This window comes from Oxyura jamaicensis, chromosome 1, assembly GCF_011077185.1.
Source record: "Oxyura jamaicensis isolate SHBP4307 breed ruddy duck chromosome 1, BPBGC_Ojam_1.0, whole genome shotgun sequence".
Classification (NCBI taxonomy): domain Eukaryota; kingdom Metazoa; phylum Chordata; class Aves; order Anseriformes; family Anatidae; genus Oxyura; species Oxyura jamaicensis.
The window spans coordinates 110836834-110858477 of record NC_048893.1 but is presented as its reverse complement, the minus strand read 5'-3'; the positions used below and the strand labels follow the sequence as shown (position 1 = coordinate 110858477).

Here is a 21644-nt window from a genome sequence, read left to right as displayed (position 1 = left end):
AACATCAGTTCCTTAAATTATCTTCCCCCTTAACAAGTAAACGTGTTTTGTGACTATCACCATATTCCTGTTACATTGGGATTGCAGAAAAGAGTCCCTTCCTCCGTGTTTATCACCCAGCCACTTTATACTAAATATGTTGCTTGCACATATGATGCACATTTAAAAAGTGAAAGGTTAAGTATCTGATTTCTGTGCACATGAGCTTAGTCTGGAGTCCATATGATAGCTGGTAAGTAGACAGAACATTAGTTGCAGCAAACTATTTCCTTTAGTGTCCAAGCCTGAAGGAAAGCTTACCCAATGAGGCAAACAAAAGGGCCAGGCAAAAGAAAAAGGTGTTGATTTATAAGCTACTTCAGCTGTTTGGGAACTGATATTTTGTTCAAGGCATATCTAACATCTCCAGTAGGAAATGCAATGGCCCTGATCCTGTGCCATTAGCCATGCTCTCAGGCAGGAGCTAACTTGATTCTGATAGACCTTTGCTTCCCTACAATGATCTCTAATGAAGGATTGAAGTTGAGACCATCCCCTACAGCTTCACAATATTTATTATCAGAAGGCAAGCACCTTTTCCCAGATTCTCCAAGTTTAAGAGTATCTAGATGAGGAATCTTTAACTTGGAGAAGATGAGTGGCCCATCCTTTGGGGCCAAAGTATGGCAACTTGCTCAGAGTCTCAAACATCACTCAGAAAACAATCAAGAAAACCAAGATAGAAAGCTAGGAGTATATTGTTTTTGCCAGACAAGTGAAAATGTAAAAGAGATTGTCCAATGTGTGACACCAGACACAGTTATTTGGCCTACCAGCATTATGAAATAATATTCTGGTCATTTAAGTTCCTGCTCTGGTGTCTGAGAGAAAGCTGTGGGAATACGGACATTTAAAGTCTCTAGAATCAAAGATATGTTTGACAATCTCAAAGCAGTTCTTTTGGACAGATGCTTCCCCATTTCAAATTAAATGTCACAGATGTGAGAGATGCAGACGGAAGAAGACTGACATTTGCTTCCAAGGCTTTTTTTTTCTTTTACTTTTACTCACTTACACGTATCCATTCATGTCCATCATATAATTTCTCTGTCCCAAGTAAGGGGATCACTGAAGAGCAGAAAGGAACAATTAAGACCAAGAGTTATAGCCCTGGGCTCTGGGCTCCAGGGAAGGGACAAAAGATCTCTTAAAGAACTATTCCCTCTTTTGCAATCCTTAGACCCATTATGGGAGAGGAAGTAAGGTCTGACCCCAGGCTGTAAATGTGCATGTGAAATCAATCAAAACTGGTATGTCCTCTGTCATCACCTATGCACAACACTCTTATGCAGATTTTGGCTTCTTGAAGAAAGAAAACTTTCTTTTCCCCCGAGGGAAAAGAGTCTAAAATGTTTGATACAATGAAAGGGCTTCCATTTCATCTGTTTCAGGATTACTAGTGCATTGAGACAGTAAATGATTTAAAAGTATAACTTACAGAAAATGTTTAACTCTGAGAGTACTAAGTTCTGACCTGGGAGAAAGTCAATCATTTAGCTCTCTCATGCTGTTGTCTTGTTGGTTCCAAGCTCTGCCCTACAAACAGGAAACTTAGTTCAGTTGCCTTTGAAATTAAACAGCTATATCAGACTTAGCAGTCTGGAGCTACAGAAAAACATCAGTCAGATAGCTTAAATTATTCACATTCTCCACTTGCTCCCTTCTTTCTCCCTCCTCATTTTCCTCCAAGCGATGAAAAGCTCTGCTGCAATTTGTGTCATGGAGTATCAAGAAAATTTTCTTATGTTCTGTAGGTATCAGTCATAATCCCACAGACCTTAGCAACTTAAAAATGACTGTTGCAATGTGATCTAGGATGCCCCAGAGAAACAGATCATTAGGTGCAACAAAACATATTTTTGACAATGATAGTCATGAAAGTCTTCATAAGAGCAGAGAGAGCTTTTTCTAAATCTGGAGCTAATCCCCTAGTCCTGGTAAATTTCTCCCTTCTGCACTATGCATCCATGACTCTTGAGCAGTCAATAAGTTCACCCAGAGCAGACCAACCTTGCTGCACATCACATCTTCAGCTCCTTTCATTTGACAGTCAGAGGAAGTACAGGAGTACATACAAGCATAAACAACTTCACAGGAAAATACGGTATAAGAGTCTGTTTCTTGTGCTACTAGTACACACATAAAATTTTTCTTCTCATTATTATTCCTTACAGACATGGTTCTTTCGATTGTTAACCAAAATACATATTTCAACAGTTGTCATTGTGGATGAGAAACTGGTAAGTTATGTCGAGATAAAAACTTCTAAAGCCAACTTCAGAACAAAATTCTTGCAACAATATTTCTGTTCTCAGAAGCAAGTAAAACTAATATGTAAGTTCCTATGTAATCCACCAAGAAGATGATGAACTGTCAAAACAACAAAAAAACAGTATCTTATTAAAGAAATAGGAGCCATCAGTGAAAACATCTAATTGGCAACAGACTCATCATGTGAGCAGAGCAACATTCCTGCCAGGCACAATATAGCAGAAGAGGTGTCAGAAAACTTTCTAAGGAAATCAATTGATACTTGACATACAGAAAGTGTGAGGCCCACGGTGATGCTTCTCTCTTAGCCAGCACAGTCTTCCTTAACATAGTTCTTTCCACAAAATTGGGTCCCTATGAAGCCCTCTAAAGGAGCAGAAACCAGCAGGGTCCATCCCATACCCATATGAACTAAGCCTGTAATTAAATTCTTACTGCAGGACAATTCTGCACAAACCTTCAAATTACATCTGAAAGTATGCAAGATATGTTCTCTTGCTTCATATGGTGCTTGTATCTTCTGTTAAGTTAACATGTAATGGCAAGGTACCTTCTGCTACAATGATGAATGTACTTCAAAACTAGAAAATTACCAAATACGGTTTTATCAGAATTTGAAAGTATCAAAATCCCATTTTCTCACTAGCAGGGTATTTTTCAGACTGAATCTTCTGTCCACCACCTCCTTCATCTTTCCCAGTTCCTTGGACAGTCTTCCATCTGGGTACCATAAAAACCTGCAGGCAACCCAAGAGGCAACCAACTCAGTTTTATTTCCTCTTGCACTACCACAAACTTCTGCCAACATGAAGCTGCCTAGGTCTTGTCTTCCCCCTTCTCCTATTATACTGCAGGGCACTCCCAGAAGGGAAAGGTCCCTGCAGGGCACTCTGCAGTACACTTTGCTCCGAGTGTGGTGAGTAATATTTGTTCTATGTATTATTTAAGTGAAAGAAAAGGAAGAGAAAAAGCTACAACCAACTCAATATTCAGTAATAAGTGGCCTTAAACAACTTGTTCATAAAAAGACCCATGATGTTTTAAGTTGTAGCTTCCCTGGAAAAAGAGGATGCAACCTCTTTTTTGTTTGTTTCCTTTGTAAAATAGGGAATAGATACTTTTCCCAAGAAAAACAAATCACTATACATCTTGGCATTCTAGATTACTACAGTTTCATTTTCTGCCACACATTTGTTAATTTAGCCTGTTGGCAACCCCAAAAGCAAATGAGGAGAATGTAAAGCTCTCACTAGCATGCCATCACAGAGACCATGCTCCCTGAGTGACAGCACTGTGGGAAGCCCGAAAGTACAAGAGCAGCCTAAATCCCTTGAACATTTTGAAAAGGTGCTATAATTGAATCTGCTTCATTATAAAAGGGCAACCATTAGAAGAGCAAAGCCACATTTATGAAGCCTTGGGCATTTTCTTACATTGATTAAATGTTTAATTCCTGAATTTAAATGTTTAATGTCTGAAAATGACCGGGGTGGGGGGGGACGACACACACAGTCAGGAAAGCCCGAAAGAGTGAAGCAAGTCAGCATGGCAAATAAATCTGCAGTGATTCTCACACAGAAAACAGAGTTATTTTTATAGGAAAATGACAAGGAGAAATATGCAGAACCATTAGGAAAATTCTAGCACCTGTCTATTCATCCTAATTAAAAGTATTAAATGTATTCAGCACATGTAACAATAGCTTATTATCATCATCTCTCCCATTTCTGTAAGAGAAAAGAAAACTCACTTCTTATGGCAATTTGTATTCTAACTCAACGTCCCATCACATGAAATTTTTCACTTCATCCTTCACATGTTCCCTGCATATTTGCCATATTTTCATATTAACACACCTTACACATCAAAAAATCATTTTCTTCCTTCAGAATAATTCCTATCAGACAAAAGCAATTAATGCATAAGTAAAAAGAATGAAATGCAAATCTAATGGCAAACTTACTTATTAATCTGGTAGCTTTGTTTTTGTTAGGTATCTTGAGGATAAATGCAGTGTGACTACTCATTTAAATATTCTTTGTGGGTATATCTTTGAAAATTTGAATTCTGGCTTTTGCACAATGTCTAGATTGAACTCATTATTGTTTAGAACAATTTTTAGAATGTTAATCCTGCTCTGAATAAACTGAATAATAAAACACCCCCGCAAGTGTTGTTAAGAAAGTCAGCTGCACTGACAGTGCCCTTCGTCTCTGAAGGAGATCTCGTTGCATTTCCAGAAGGCCTGGTTACAGGAATCCACTCTCAGCTACTCTCTGGCAGAAGGCAGTTCAAAGGATCATGAAGGAAAGGCTGGGATCAGTTAATTTAGGAGTACAGTAAAGACATGGAAATTGGATTTTCCTCTCTAACTTGGTGATTTATTCATAATTTGAAACAGCTGAGTTTTAAAATCTATGAAGCTATCAGAAAGGCTAATAGTTACTAGCATTAAGGAGTGAGAAAATGTGACATAGCTATTTGCCCAGGGGCAAGTAAATACTGGGGGTTCCTGTCCTAAGTTTTAATGTAGCAGCCAGGCAAATACAGAGTTGTAGACTTCAGACAAAACATTTTACTGGATGTGGCAGGGAGGAAAGAGAAATTAGGAAATGTGCTTATTCAGAAAAACTTCATATTCCCACTCCTTGAGTATATACATTATGGAAGAGCATTTAATTACTCAACAACACTATTTCTTGTTTCTATGGGTCCTGTCTAATTCAGTGCACAGATATGTATAATGTTCACTTGACCGGAAGATATTCAGTATTTTGTTTTATCCTTGTTGTTAATGTGGGTTTACACTGCCTATTGCAAACCATTTACCCACAGCTCAGCAAACAGAATTACTGACTTTCTCATGGGTTTTGCTACAGAGCCACAGTAAGACAAAAGAAAACTGACAGAAATTTGCACTATGTTGCAGAGACTGACCTTAGTAATAGAATGTGTGGAATAATGGATAATTAAGCCAGGCTTGAAAGCATGGCAGAAAAAGAGAAATGGCAGTAGATAATTACTTTATATTATTAAAGAATATATCTCTTTCTCAGTTAACACCCAGGCCCAATTAATGGCTCAATTATATTCTAAAATAATTGGTTACATTACACTAAAACCATATATTTTTTGTATCCTCTTTCCTCCTCTCACTAAATACATTTTTTCTCCCTATGTCAAGAATAAGCTGGGCAATGATCCTGCAACCCTTTCTGTTCGTGTTGGCCCCTGCATCCATGTGAACCTTTGCTGAATTCACCAAGGCATGAGAGAGTGCAAGGCAAAGAGATCACGCTACCTGGGCAAGGTAGATAATAAAATCCAAGCTGTTAGACCTATTTAGTCATACATAGCTTTAGACACCTACCTGAATGGGCTGCATTAGAAGAAACATGGTCATCTTCTGTAGAGAAAGGAAGGGAGACAATACAATAAAAGATTATCCAGTCATATAGGCCATATCATCCCCGGATGGTACTGAACTCTCTCCTTTGACCATACGAGGGGCCTGTGAACACTAAAATCTAAAATTAAGTGTTTTAGCTGTGGTATCCATATTTAGGCAAGATCCATGCAAGCAGTAGTCTAGAAAATATTGAGGATAAATACCAAATCCTTCACTCTGGAGCTAGATATACATATTCTGACAAGCACTTCTGCACTGTAGATAAGAACAGTATGAAATCATGTTCCAAACCAAGTCAAAGTGTGCTTGGCCATGAGTCTACTCTACATATCCCTATCCTTCAGCTAGCATGCATTATCTTCACATTAAAAGTACATCACGTGAAACACCAGGATGCCATATGTCATCAGATAGCCACTATATGAGAAAAATTACATGGCAAAACCACAACAAAACATGGATATTTCCTCTTTGATCAAGCCTGGTGAAGGAATGGTGAAGGAATAAGACTAGACTAAGGCTGTAATAACTGCAACTCTTTTGCTAAAAGCAAGAGTCAAAGAGTATGAAGAGAATGCAGAAGTCACCCTGTCTCACCATAAGATAATTCTCACAGACAGGTTGCTTGTATCTTACAAACCCATCCAGGGCCTTGCTTGCACTATAGCATTTTCTGGCTGAGGACTGGTAACAAAGACAGCAAAGAAGAGAACAGAGTGAAGAGGCTTCATGTGACTCACCACATGAGTAAAATTAAAAATAATAATTAAAAAAAAAAAAAAAATCAGAGACACCCACCTCTTGACATTAAAGGAAACTCCCCAACAAACCTGGAAAAAGCAAAACAAAACAAAACAAAACAAAACAAAAAGTTGCCACAAAATAATAATAATAATAATAAGAGAATTGTGTTGTTGTATAGATCTGTTTCATTCAGACACTGGTAGGGGATGAGGCAGCTCTGTGGGACCAAGGTGATCAGGGTGGGGATCTTGCTGTACAACAGGGCCACCTTGAATATACATGTGCTGAACAGGTCATGCTACAGCTCTTCTGTTCTTACCATCTTCAATAAACCCATACCTTCATGTCAACAAGGAATATAAGCTCTTCTCTGCTGGAAAGTGATTTTTTTTCCTACTTTCTCTTCTGTTTTTAAGGCCAGAAGAGACCAAAAGCTCTGTATAACACCTGCAAGAAAATTTCTTCCAGTTACCCTTTTAGAGAGGTTATTAGTTTGCTAATGTATTCCTCCTACACTCCATTTCCCAACTAAAAAAGAACTCTTCTGCCTAAATGTATATTTGTTTGTTTGTTTTTGTCCCCAATTATATGAGTTGATCTATTAGGATATAATTTCCTTCTGCAGGCAATGTGGAGTCACCTTACCTCCCATGTGGGAGTAACCCAAAGAACAATTTCCCACCCTTTTTAAAATAAGTAACTTCTTTCTTGTTTAGATTTCTTTTATGGCTCACAGGCTTGCAGGTCCCATAATTTCTTCCTGTTTCCTGATTCTGATTTCTATGCAAGCCCAGAAGAAAGTTGCCACTATTAAGAACAAAGAAGAAATACATCTGAGTACTATCTCAGAATGAAGGAGACACAAAAAAGCAACAAAACCCCAGAATAGAAAGCCAGCTTTTTTGCTGAACTGTTTCTTTTTGTACCCACATATACTGTAACTCCTAAATTGCCCATGCATCTCATCCTTCCTTGCACCTGTCTCAGCTTTCAAACCCAGCACTTCACGCAAAAGATATGCCTAACAGCATATTTGTAAGTGCTGAGAGATAAGGAGAAAAGCTGCCTCTAATGTCAGACTTAGAGGCAGGGTGTCTGCAGACTGCATTTTCCCCTATAGGAACCATCCATTGCTTGGCATGCAGCGCAGTCTTTGTCATCATCACCACACACTCCCTACCATTGTCCTTGTAAAGCAGTTCAGACAGAGGGCAATGAGCCATTTCCAAAGGGAAGGGAGGGGGATAGTGTGCAATATCTGTCTAAGGAAACAAATGGGCAGGATGTGGAATAGATCCCAAGAGAATCCTAATCAAGTCTGCATCAAACAACCCCTCCATATGCTGAAGGAGCATAACACTAAACTCCGTTTGAAGTTAGAAACAGTGCTGTTCTTTTCTGTTAACGCACAAGTAATAATGCTACATCTTAGTGTGGGTTCTGCTGTTTTTTGTTTTTCCACCACACTGCAATATTTGAAGTACTTCTTAAAAATACCAAAAGTGGGAAAATTACACTCATGGGTTTCTATTTCAAATATTTATATGTTTTTACAAACTGGGGGGAGGACTGCTGGTATGTACATATAGATGCAAATAAACATCTGGGAACTGAACAAACCATTTAATGCAGGAAAGTTTTAGCAATCAAAGAATACGTATGCAGATCTAGGCACAAAAGAAGAGAGGAATGTATGTTTCGTTAGAAAAAAGGTGGGGGAAGGCAAGCAGGCAGCCAGGAAGTGAAGGATGGAGTTGTGTTATTCAGCAAACAGTTGTCCACGTCAAAGGGAAATCTGTGTGTTAGGTCAGACAGTTGGCACGTGGAGGAAAACAAGAAAAACAAAAACCTTAAAAGGTAGTCAGCACATGCTTTTGGAAGGGGTTTTCACTCCTCACCACCATACTGTACTGTACAGCATGCCAGTCCCATATAATACAGTTCTTCTGGGGCAGAGCAACCCTCCATCTCTCACTCAACAAGTGGTATCCTGGCCCTGCCAACCACAGAGCCCAAATCTTGCTGGAGCAGAGCCCCCAGCCCTCTCCTAGATTGTGTAAATCAAGCTAAAAGCCATGAGAACTGTATCTGCACTAGAAAGATCTGCTGAGCAAATGTCTTGGTTTGCAGCTACTGACCTGCTTCCTGATGGGAAAATGTTTTTCTGGTAGCTATCTGTTACCTGCAGGCTTGTACAGCTGGAGAAGGAGGTGTTATTCAGGGGCAAACAAGTGAAGTGTAGCCAGCTTACATTAACTGTGTGCATGGATGCATGTAATCTCTGACAGGCAACTCCCATTGTGGAAACTGTGTATTGCAGCCCAGGCCCAAAGCAAAGAGAGGGATCAGAGGCACTTTATAGTAATCAGGATACCAGTGTTGAAAAAAATACAGGCATCATCAAGAGACTGAGTTGGCACCGTAGCCAGGAAGACTCAGAGCAGCTGGTGAAAGAGAGTCAATTTTTATCACAATCCAAAACCCCCCTCACAAGAACAAGCAAGAAACGTTTAGACTACAGCCCAAAGAGATACCTAGTAAGCAATGTCCAACATTCACCTCTGGAGTCTTGCTCTTCACAACTGTCCTTGCTGAAATTAAAGACAGCATTCAAGATACTTTCAGTCTATTGTGGTTTTGAGTGTCATACTGTCAGTGGCTAATACCTGGAGGCTGTCATCATGGAAGATGTGAAGTTTTACTTTAATTCTCTTTGTAGTCTTGGCACCGCTCAGCAGTAAAAATCTGAGCAATCTGTGAAAAGTTTTTCATGGGGGGTTCCTCTGGTATACAGATATTATGTCTTCTGCTGAGGCGAGGGACATAAGGATCTGGTCATCTGTGATAAAAGGCAGGTTCTTCTCATCCGTTTCCAAAATACAGACTGGATTCCAACAGAATCAAGCTACTTTTTCAAACAATGTAATATCCCTTCTCAATAAAACAAAGTACATATTTCATGATAGCAGCTGGCAGATGCAGAATTAAAAATGAATCCCTCATTTTTTCTTACTAGAAACCGTGTTTCTGCCATTAATTGAATTGTTTCTTCAGCTTATTTGAAGACAAGGTGGTGTCCTTATCATGTTTCCCTTGCGATACTCAAAGTATCCCTCTTACAGGGAAATCTTATTTTATCCTCCTTTATCACAGAAGAGATATTTAGTTTATATTTATTTAGTTGAATACAGGCAATATTTAAAACTAGTATTAGCAAATTTTGAAGGCAAATCCTCCAGAAATCCTTACTATGTAAATAGTCTTCCATATACTCTCCATATAAACAATGAAAACATGGAAAAATCTTTTTCAGAGACAAAAATATCAAAAGGCTTATGCAGAAAATGAAGGTGTATACCAGCTAGTACCTAAAAAGAGCAAGATTTCCTATTGGATGTCTATTTTTTTTAATTGTGCTAAAAAAACACTTTCAGCACAGCAACCTACTGCACAACAAAGGCAGCAAATCTGACAGTGCAGGAACTTACACTCACTTTAGTGGGAAAAAGTGGGTGTTTCAGCAAATTTCTGGTCCCAGTGTGAGTTAAAATTCAATGGAAATAGCTTCTGATTGTCTGGCATGGGCTTTAATGGGTCTGTTATCATTTTACTCTTTGACATTCTATTATGACTATAGACTTTTTCTCCAGCTTTATTATTTGATGCAATTATGCTGATGGCCCACAAGGAATTTTGATCTAGACAACTTTAACAATCAGGAAAAAAAGAAAGCAGCATTTAGTAAAGGCATATGTAGTTATTATTTAAATTACAAGCATGGAGCATTCTCCTCACTTGAAATCTTATTTTTGTCTTCCCACAGTACTTCTAGCAGCATGCCTTGCATCAGATCTCCAGCTAATATACATCAACAAGGCTCTAGAGAAGACAGTATCTACCAGCCAGAGATTCATTCCTTATGCTATTTTCTCAGACCTCTTGAGAACGACAGATTTTAACCCATACTTACCTCACCTTAACACACATTCTAACACCGACAGAGAGTTACTTACATCTTACTCCATCATTAAGTTAGGCCCAATGATTGAAAGGTCGGTGTGGTATAGTCACAATTCCACAGTGATAGGGGATTTTTTATTCATTGCACCACACTCTAAGTATTGTGAGGAGAAGGCATTTAATGCAGCACAAAAGCTAAGCCTGCTCTAGGGGAACCCATACCTGGTAGCTGATATGGTTGGTACCCCCCAAGTATGGAAAATATCCTCAGCCACATAGGTATCACAGCTGTGGCCCTCTTGGCCCCACCATCAGGACAGGGCACCTCTAACACTCCATCAGGTGGTGGTACCCTATCTGCACCTTCAGTGATAGGGACAGCCATGAGTTTGCTCTCAGTGGTATCCACGTGTGGAAGCAAATGTCCTGTAATTATAATTCTTACCACGTCCCTGCCCTCACTTCTTCAAGGGGGACATCTACTTGCAGTGGTTCAGTGCCTTCTCTTGGATCAGTTTTCCTCCCTCTCAGCTATCTTTCTGGAGCTTCCTGTTCCCCCAGCAGTCTGCAAATCCTCTTGCAGCAGGCGAGTTCTCAGAGCTGCTTTGTGCCAGTGGTTACAGAGAGGTAGGCAACACAAAACTCCAGCAATGTCATTATAGCCCTTTCATTTGCCAAAAGTGCTCCAGCTGTGCAATGAACTAACAGTGTGCACAAGAGACATTTCCCCTAAAAAGCTGGAAGACCTAAAACTTTAAAATATCTGTCTTGCAATGTGGCATGATAAAAGTTAATTTTTGTATTTCAAAAGGCTTTTTTCTTTTCTAAAGCCGAGGTATTTGTTGGAAACCCTGACAGATTAGGATGCAGACTGGTTTTGCTAGAAAGGAAGGAGATATGTTCTTTTATTTGTATTTCTATTAGGAAGTACTAAGATTGGAACTTCAGGAAGCAAGAAAATATTTTCTTAATTTTTCTACTCTCATGACTCTCAGAATAGTTTCTTTTTAGTGTCCTACTTTCTTTCTGGGCATTTTTTTCTTGTGTGTTCCTGTAAGCCTGTTACTAAGAGTCTAAATGACTGTTACTCATGATTACAGGGATTGTACAGATTTGATCAGAACTTGAGTCTACCAGAAATTTGAAATTCTACATAAAGAACCCAGGATGTTTCTGAGGCTTTGGTGAATTACCAAAACCACATTGAACCCCTCCACCTTTCTTCACAGTTCTCTAGAATACAAAAACACATACATTTTTCCAGATTCCAGAAAACACTTATGTTCAAAATTGTACCTACTTCTCAGTAGAGAAGCCAAAAATTGAAAATCTCTTTCACCAGCTGCAGCATTTCTATGCTTTGTCTCAATCAGAAGAGGAATCTCATTTAGGAGTCTTATTTGTACCTGAAGTATGAGACTGGAAGACAAGCGTCAGGACTATTCTGGTTGTATGGTTACTGTTGTCCTGATTGATATTACATCTTTTTAATTCCTTCCATGAATTACCACTGAATGAACTGAAATAACCTTTAGGTCAGTCTTTCCTGTGAAGTCATGGAGGGTCTTTATTTAGTTTTGCAAACTGTGTTTACCATAGAATCATAAAATCATTAAGGTTGGAAAAGGCCTTCAAGATCATCTGGTCCAACCACACTCCTACCAGCAACAGCACCCACTAAACCATGTCTCTAAGTATCACGTCCACCCTTTCCTTAAACACCCCCAGGGGCAGTGACTCCACCACCTCCCTGGATGGCTGGTGAAGTTTGGCTATGGAACATGTTGCCAAGAAGCATCCAAAGGAAATTAAAATAAATGTGAAAGATAGATCCAGTTTTGACCCTAGGCAACTGGAGTCACAGTGAGAATTGAAATTTAACATGCGTTTGAAACAGGAGCACACTTTACTTACTTGTTCTTCTCTTAACTAGGAAATATCTGCTTAAAGAGCTGAGGGAGGGGAGAATTTAGCATGTTCTCCATGAGCCCTGTGGAGTGCAGACAGAATCACAGTTGTATCGCCATATGTTAATGCATTTACTGAGTGCTGCATTTTAATAATTATCTGTTGCAGTGAGTGAAAATCTCATTTGGCTGTGATTTGCATTATGCCAGCATTAGATATTATTCTGTGTTAGATGAAAATCAATGCTGTCACTGAAGTATCCTTTCCTTTCATTACTCTAAATAGTATTTCATCCTAATACATTGAATCACTGCAGTACAAGCAATAAAAATCAGCAACTACTACTGTTTTATTTCAGGCTACAAACAACCCTTAAATCATACCCTCTTCACTGAAGGGTAGGACCAAGCAGAACAAATATGGAGAAGCTTTATTTAGCTTCTTTATTAGCTTTATTTAGCTTTATTTAGCACAACTGCTATTTTTTCCCTAGAAGCAAACAAAAGGGACTATTTTGGGATGGAGAAAGGTGAACAGCATGAGGAGAGATGGACAAGGCAGCACAGTGCAATGGGATCATGCCTGTTTGGGTAACAGTCAAAAGAGAACAGGTCAAGCCATCTGAATGTTGTCATCAGGGGTGGAGTGACAGGTACCAGCAGGTTCTGGAGTGAATGCATTGAAAGAGCAGATGTGACCAAGGTGGGGTTGTAGTGCTACACTTTATAGCACCATTCACCAGCTAGAAAAGAGACTGACGTACTTTGCACATCATCCAAAACCATGAACTTGAAATTTTAGATCATGCCTAATGTACAGCACACGCCATAGCTGTCTAGGTAGTCTCAGCAGCAAATGAGATTGACAAACTTATCTGTTGTCCAATAAACTTCCTGGATTTTAAAAAGTTCCTAGTCTTTGCTAAGGAAACTATTTTGTGTCCACCTAACAGATTGTGACCAGCCACACACCCCGGGGAAAGCAGATTATCAGATCAGAGTCTGCTCCATGGATCAAAGAGGAACAGATGTGCCCTCATTGGGCCAAGAATACTGAATGATTCACAGATCAAAGACGGCTCAGTGCTTAATAGTCACATTAGTGCACTCATATCAGAAGTAACCCAGAAAACTTCAACACCATGACTGATTGGCCTGCTCATCCCAGAAAAATTCTTCCTTCACTTCCCTGATTCCCAGCAGTTAGTTCAGTTTTGATGTAGGGCACAACATCTGGAAGTTCCTGGATAGAAGAAGCTGTTCTAGACACAGCTTCATCTCATACAGACTTTGGCTATTTTTCAGAACTGTGCTACAATATGCCACTTAGCATGTGAAAAGACAAAACAGCTTGACATTAGTAGCAGTTTGATTAAATATAGGATAGAAAACAACATAGGGACAGTAAAGCTGTGGAAATATTTTGCACTTCTTTCAGTGAAGTATATCTTGCTCCTCCTCAGCCTTCTGACTTCTTTGTCCCCCAGATTCCAGGTTGGCTCAGCAGTTTTGCAAAATTTTAGCAGCTTCTATACAATTTGAACAAAATATTTATGGTACCTTCTATTTCCTCTAGTGGCTTTGTGCTCTATGTAAAGTGGCATGAGGTGAGACAGAGGAAAGTCCAAAAATCCAACAGGTTCTTACGACACTTCTACACATAGCTTGATAGGGGAGCAGGGTCCAGGCACCCAGAGAGGTAGTTGGAGTGGTTCTGACAAAGAAATTCCTTGGGAAAGCTTTTTCTTGAAGAGTCAAAATGCATAGAAAAGTGGGTTCCAATTTCAGGGAAATTAGCACTGGAGGGGAGTTTCTAAGACTGTGAACTGGGCCATCAGTTCAGAGGGATTGCAGAAAGGAAGTAAAGCTGAAAAATCTGATCCTTCCTAGACAAAAATGGAGGTTTTTCACTGATGAGTTTTATAAAACGCATTTAGGTTAGGTTCTCCGTCAGTGCAGAAGGAAAATTCAGAACCTTGGAAGTAGTCACAAAAATTGCAGAAGCTATCACGAAATACCAATTGCTTTCTGGCGAGCTTGACCTCAACTCTTTAAACAGTCTTAGGTTCGAGTTTATATTTGTAAAGGTGCACAAATACCACAAGTGTCTTGCACATTGCAATTTCATACCACACATCTGTTGCATCCAGATTTAGATTACTTCTCTTGGGAAACGAAAGCACATTCTGGGAAACTTAGCTGATTTCCAGAGTCCTTCTGAACCACCATGGAAGAGTGTTTAGTCCATAGTAAATCAGAGCAAGGCATCTAACTCCCACTGCAGCTGTAGTGCATTCCATGTTCAGGGCTGGATTGCAGGACCGTGCCCTAGTGGTCAGGAAGAACAATGTATTCAGGTGCTGGCAGGCAGCAGATGAAGCCCCACTAATGATAAGAAAATCATTTCTATGCTAGGAGTACAGACAAAGAATTGAAAAAAAAAGCTTCAAAAATTTCCCATGTTACAATATTTTTTAAAGCTCTCACGCTATTAAGGGTTTTGTTGTGGTTTGGGTTTTTTTCTTTGGTTGCTTTTTTTTCATAGTTTTTTAAACCTTGCAAATTGTACCTAACTTAAAGGCCTCCAAAGACTGCAGGTATAACCTTAATTGCTCTGGCAATTACTTGGAAGGGACAATCAAAAGGAAGAAACATGCATTTGACTTTACATCTCTATTGACTCAGTCAGGTACTTTGGTTTCCATGGAATCTGTGGTATCTAGTTTTGTTAAACCTGATAATTTACAGCTTGGATAGCAATCAGTTTATTTTAAATGTGTGTGTTGATAGCAGTCCCAAGTGAATTACACCTGCCTGCCAAGATCCAATGTATGATAAAACATACTACAAAGAAGTTTTCATGATTTTTTTAAGACAACTGGGTAGCAAAACTAAAGACGTGATTAAAAGCATTAATCTCACTTTTGTAGATTAACATTTTCAAAATCTTATTACTATGTTTTTACTTTGAGCTCTTGTTAAAATTTAAGGATGCACTTTGGAGGTGACCGGTTACTTAATAAGCATTAATTTCAGATGCAAGTCAAGTATGCTTGGTAACAAACCTTTACAAAGCATTTCTACTAGATTTTGCAGTAATCCATCTAATGGATATTATAGAATGAATGAAAATCAGTCTAGATGGGGTTATCAGGTAGGAATATATTCAGTTTTCTGTGGCTCAGCCCAGATAAGGAGACTGTCCCTTTTTGCAAGCAGCAAAAGCAAAGTACTCCTGAGAAGTTATTTTTACTGTACTGGGGAGAAAAAAAAAAATAAAAAAAAAAAAATCTGATAGGTTTTCTTTAGACTTAATCAAAGTGGAAATTGATTATGTTGGTGTTTGCTCAGTACTGAGAAGAGACTCAATCTCTTTATTTGCTAAATTGTTAACAGAAAAAAAAAAATAAAAAAAAAAAAAAACACTTTTTTTTGGAAAACTGGATTAACAGGGCAAATCTGTTAATAGATTTTGCTGCTGGACATCTAATTTATCTCCTTCTGTGTTTCTGCATCTTTATACACTAGGAAAAAGAAAATCCATTGTCAAGATCCTTTGATAAAGTTCTACTAGTGAAAGTTAATATTGTTTAAATTAAACTTTGCATTAATTTGCTAGATTTCACTTGAAATCTTCAGCCTATACTTTGGGAGGTAGATAACATGGTCCTCAACCAGCGAAGAGAAAAATGCAGGTCTACTGGTAGTCAGGTGCCACTATATGTAAAACTAATGCACAGCATTCTATATTTGGTCCTGCAGAACTCACAATATCTGGACAGAAATCTTTGATGTAATTTATTTAACACAATTTATCTTCCCAGGACTAGGAAGAACAGAAATGCAGCAAGGTATTACTAAATACTGGACAATGCATTTAAAACTGAGTTGTGCATGCTTTTCTTAATCACCGTTTACCACCCAGTTAATGGCAGGTTTATTTTTCCTTTTAATATTCCGTAAGCATTAACTTCTGATATCAATTTAGAGAGTTGTGTTTTGTTTTTTTTTTCCTAAACAGCATTCTGAGGCTCAAGTATGCTAAAAGATAATGGGATATTTTTTTAAAATAAAAAGACTGCAGACACTTGTCAAAATGTCTTCGTTATGTGTCAAATGAATTGAATATCCATGTCAAGAAAGCCGAATATGGCTCACCATAGCTGTGGAAGAGCAAAGCACTTTGTAAAGGATGAGACTTCATCCTTCATAACAAAATGGCAAACATAAGATTAAGGCTAACTCTGCAGTAACATGAGCATCTTGCAATAACCTGGTCGCTCTCAGAACAATGCCAGCATTCAAAGCCAAAGCTTTTTAACAAAAATCACACAAGACTGCCATGAGCAAGAGGCGGCTTCCTCTGGTTAGGGGTTCAGGCAATGGACTGCACTGGTATGCTAATAGCTGGTTCTGGAGCTGGGCTTGTGTGCCCATGCAACAGAGCACTGATCTGCACTGCAAAAGTGCAGTAGGTTGGGGATGCCAGATACACTCCAATGGCTCCCTGCTCTAGTGACAAATTCAGAGTTTCCTTGTGTTCTTCTATCCCTCCACCCCAGGAACAGCAATAGTGTCATGAGATTTATATGACTGGTCCCAGCTGGAGAACAGAGCCCAGATTTCAAATGCCACATATAGAATATTTGCAGCAAACTCTCTAGGATTATTTCATCACAGAAAAGTGGAATGGAAAGAAAAATCTCAGAGGAAAAAAAAAAATAAAAATGCTTTCCAGTATGTTTCAAGAAGTCATGAGATGTTATGAATGTTATGGTGTCATGAGATATGAATAGAAGATAAAGGAACAAAAAATCATCAAGTTCTTCTCTAGAAATTATCTTCTGTGCTCTCTCTGATATAATTTTGGAGGAACACTAGTTTTTGTTGAATAAAAAGCACCTTGTATGACATATCTCTTGCTCAGCTCCATATCTATTTTCCATTTTGGTCTTTCCTTATCAGCTGTATGCTCCACAACTGGAAAAGGTCCCAGCAAAGATCTGATACAAAAAGTTTGCTTCAAACACTTGAAAAGAAGCATTAAAAACATGTATCACCGGTTTTTTTCCACTGTCCAGCCACTAGAGGGGACAGAAGACACTCAACCAGAGCAGTACATGAATAAACGAGCAGAAGGCAGTATGTCCTGTATGTAATCAACTCTAACAAAATTGTTTATCTAAAACCTCTTGGAAGGGCAAAATGGAAAACAGACACAACATAGAAATGTTCTGCCTTAAAAGTACATACCTGCACATAGCCTTCAAACTCAGTGATAAAAGTTTAACTTTCAAATGTGCAAGCCTGGGCAGCATAAAGACTCCAGTCTCAAAAATAAAATAAAAAATAATAATAATAATAAATAAAGAAAAGGGACAGTCTGGCTGTTCTGCAGACAGAATGCTCCCGGGAGCAGAGTGTGATAATTAAATTCACTCTAGCGCTCAATTTTCTAGTTGGAAGAAGCTCTGCATTTTCCTCAGACAATAGAAACTGTAATTGTACTGCTTTCTTCTCCCAGGTAGTTCCCTCCAATTCAAGAAATAAACAAAATCTATACAAAGTTATAGGATGAAGTTTTGCTTTAACACCTAAATATACATTTATTCCCTGGAATAATCTTACCATTTACCATGAAAATTGCAGCCTACATTCTGTGTTCTGCAGTGAATGTTTACAGACCTACACAGCTAACTAGGTCTGGTGGTGCTGGAAATTGTAATAGAAGATGAACACTGGGTGTGCTTGAAAACACAAAATTTTAAGGAAAGATTCTGGAAAAAAAGAACAACCTGAAATTAAAGTAAAAATAGTCACAGTAAATAAAATTGCAGCAATGCCAAAACACTTAACTTTGTAATTCCACAAAAGGAAAGATTTAGCTTCTCTAAGGTCTGAGACAAAGCTTAAAAATCAGAAGGAGAAGGAAGAAAGATGAGAGGTGGAAAGAGAAAACCAGTAATACTCAAAGGAACCTTCAGTTTTAGGGCTATATTTTCAGACCGTAGCACTTTGTCCCTTGCCCCCAGAAATGTTGCTCTTGACAACTGCCACTTTTGCTTGACAATGTCCCAGTAGCAACTACATGGCCAAATGCCATTTTTAATATATTCTCTGTCCACATGTCAAGTAGCTGAACCCTTACCTTCTATATGGCATAGGCCACTTGTTTCCTTTCTTAGCACATGGTTCTGTTTAACTTCAATTAAAAAGAGTGTCCTTAGTGTTGGAGCTTTTGGGGGGAGGACTTAGTTTAAAAGATATTTAAGATAATAAATAATTTAAGGTAAATTAAGAAGATAGAGCTTGTAGAAGGGAAAGGAGAATTTTTTTACTGAAAAAGAATTACCTACAAGAGTACTCCTGGGAGGAGGTGACTGGATTTATAGTGTATGCACTAGGTTAGTACTCAATATAAATCTGCAAACTGCCTCATCTGAAATGCTATGGCAGGCTGACAGATTGCACAATAGAAAGAAGACGTAATATTGATAGTGTTAACAGCTACCTTGGCATGAATAATTACATTAATACCAGGTACTGACTGCTGAAAGACATTGTTTAGACAATGTCTGGGTAGTAAACTGTATTTAAAAAGGCAGACCAATATCTCAGCTGTGACTTCTCCGATTTCTCATTGGCTGTTACTAATTTATCCTCTGTGATTTACACCAACTACAGCCCAGAGATTTAAGAGTCTTTCAAAGCTCTACTTTTGCCCACAAGTAGAAAGCTTAATAGCTGCTAGAGTATTTAGCATATTTGGTGAGGAGTTTACCATCTAATAACTTAAAATGTGCAGGGTGCTTTTACTGATAAATTACATTAGTATGACTGGTACTTTGACAACTCTTTTGGAAATAGTGCACAATTCAGAAAAGACCATGAAAATATAAGATACTAAGATGGTATCCATTTCCACCATTTTTGTAACAAAAACCTGTGATACATAGCTCTAAAAATAGAAGGAGTTATAAAAATGCAAAGAAAAATGACAAGAGAAAAGTAAAACAGAACATCCAGATTGCCTTTACATTCAGAGGCATCCCAGTGCAACTTGGAAATCAATTATATTTCTCTCTTATTTTAGACAGAAAAGTTATTGAAGATGAAAAGCCTAGTGAAAAGAAATTTAAAAAAAAATCCCAGCACACAACCTGATAATTCTTTGCTGATTTATTCCATTGCAACTAACATATTGTTATGTCTCACATCTATTAAACTCTACTTATGTTTTTTACCTCTTTGAAACCCTTCATTTATAACAGGCTCTCTCCATTTTCAGAGCATCTCACTTTTCCATTCCAAAGGGTTACCATACATCGACCAATACATAAATAGAAGAAACCATAAATTGTAAGTAAATGCTAGTAATAGCCTTAATCAACAGACTGAGTGGCACACTTGTCTCATATTGGTGGTTGCAAGGCTCAACAGAAAAACAGAATGTTTTCAAATAATCTAATACTTCAAATATTCATTTCCATATAAGAAGTTTCCATAGAATTTACAACTAGCAGAAAGTCTGATTGTCTTCATCAGAGTGTATCTATTAAAATAAATATTAACATAGCCATTAAAATGAGGTTTGTTACTTTTACAAAATTTTATCAAAATATTCAGGACTTTATAAACCACCAGCAGAAAGATTCTAACAGGATCTTTTTACTTGTCTCCATAGTAGGAACAGGATGTTGTAAATTCTTGCTCTCCTTGCAACATTGAAATATTTAGATTGACAGTATGTTATCCTTCCTCAGTTGCATTTCTCTTTGGTTTTGCACCATGAAAGTTCCTTTATAGCTTTTGAAGAGAGATAATGAGTAGAAACTAGAGATATAGATGCTTCTGAGTCTGTATGAAAGCAGTGAAGTGCTCTGTGAGGACATGTATGCAAGGAGTGTTTAAGAGTACAGCCTTCTACATCCATGTGTGAGAAATTTTGCAGCCAATCCTCAATCCAGTGCACCAGTTTCTTAACTTACACACAACTTCCTATTAACATAATGCTAAGACAGGGAATGCTAAACCCACCTCTGAACTGCATTGTTCAAACACATCCATAAGAGCCCAACTGCTCCAGAAGCATTGGGATACGTCAGGCTTTCAGAAATCAGCAAACCCTTCAGAATGGAGCCGGATTTTCCAGTAATCTTGTAAATTATATTAGCCAGTGTAAATCCAAAGCAGGAACTTGAATGTATCTCCTCATGTTAAAGTCACATAGAAGTGTCATAGAGTTTTCTTGTGCTGACTGTCCTAAAAGACACCAGAAAGCACATCTTCTTTCCCTTTCCTTCTCTATTGACTGTATTTGTGAGCAAGCCAAATGATATAGAAAAGTCATTCTCATTATTTTAACAAGACATCTGCATATAGTTCCTTTCTTTTGTTTTGTTTTTTGAATACAAGCTGCCTTTTGGGTTGTCAAACACTCCTTTGGGGAAGCCCTAAAAAATAATCACCACCCTGTAAGTAGGCTGGGTGACATGAGTCAGTGGGAAGAGCTGTGTGAGCTGCCTTTTCCCTGTCCTCCCATCTGCACACATGGCACTGAGCAGACCCACAGAGATGACCAGATAAAACCAAGGTTCTTTCACCAGGACAGTTACTTCTTCCTACCTGCTGCTCCTTTCTTGAGCATTATCGGTAGAGCTTCCTTTTCAGCATCCAGATACAAGTGGAAAACAGCCACTTGTCAAGTACACCCACTGCATAAACCCCCTATATGCATTACTCTTGTGGGCAATATGCTTCCCACTCCTCCTCCCCTGCAAGCCTCCCTGCCCCATGCATCCACTGCTTGAAATTAGAAGGCACAGTGAGCCCAGGAGCACCCACCAGCACCAGGACAGCCCACAGCATGGAGTTTGGCGGAGCCTCAGTCATGGGAAATAATCTTCACAAAGTTTACTACATTACAGAATTACAGAGACAGCTTTTACATTCTTTTTCCTCTGCACTTGCACTCTGTAAAAGTAAAAAAAAAAAAAAAAAAAAAAAACGGTCTCAAACCAGGAATGCTACAGCTAGGAGCTTGGCTCCCCCTTTCTGACAATTGCTGACTCCCGGCTGTCAGTGCCAAACCCCAGCACATCGGCAGCGTGTCTTCTGTGAAAGCACCTGGCCCAATTCAGCAAGAGCCACTTGGACAAAAATGTGAAGATGCCACAGGTACAGAGTGTGGCAGGGGGAGGTTCATCCTGTCCTTTGAATCTGGAAACACTTTGAGCACTCAATCCCGTAGCACAGGATTTGAGGCCAATGTTGGGTCCAGCCCCAAGTGCCTTGCCATGTCACAAATCCCACAC

General features: G+C 38.7%; 1 protein-coding gene and 2 long non-coding RNA genes across 4 annotated transcripts in view; 1 reads left to right on the top strand and 2 right to left on the bottom strand.

Annotated features, from left to right (window-relative positions):
- KCNJ6 (potassium inwardly rectifying channel subfamily J member 6) overlaps positions 1-21644 on the top strand; it is a 168132-nt gene that overhangs the window by 80618 nt on the left and 65870 nt on the right. The window lies entirely within an intron of this gene.
- Positions 2821-6415, bottom strand: LOC118160785. Its single transcript, XR_004747673.1, has 3 exons — positions 6317-6415; positions 5681-5716; positions 2821-3047 (listed from the first exon to the last, which is right to left on the bottom strand). It is a non-coding gene; the product is annotated as an uncharacterized LOC118160785 (long non-coding RNA).
- LOC118160786 overlaps positions 13747-21644 on the bottom strand; it is a 28104-nt gene continuing 20206 nt past the window's right edge. The window contains exons 2-3 of the long non-coding RNA XR_004747674.1: positions 14995-15001; positions 13747-13758 (exon numbers count right to left, since the gene is read on the bottom strand). This is a non-coding gene — a long non-coding RNA (uncharacterized LOC118160786). The remainder of the gene's footprint in view (positions 13759-14994; positions 15002-21644) is intronic.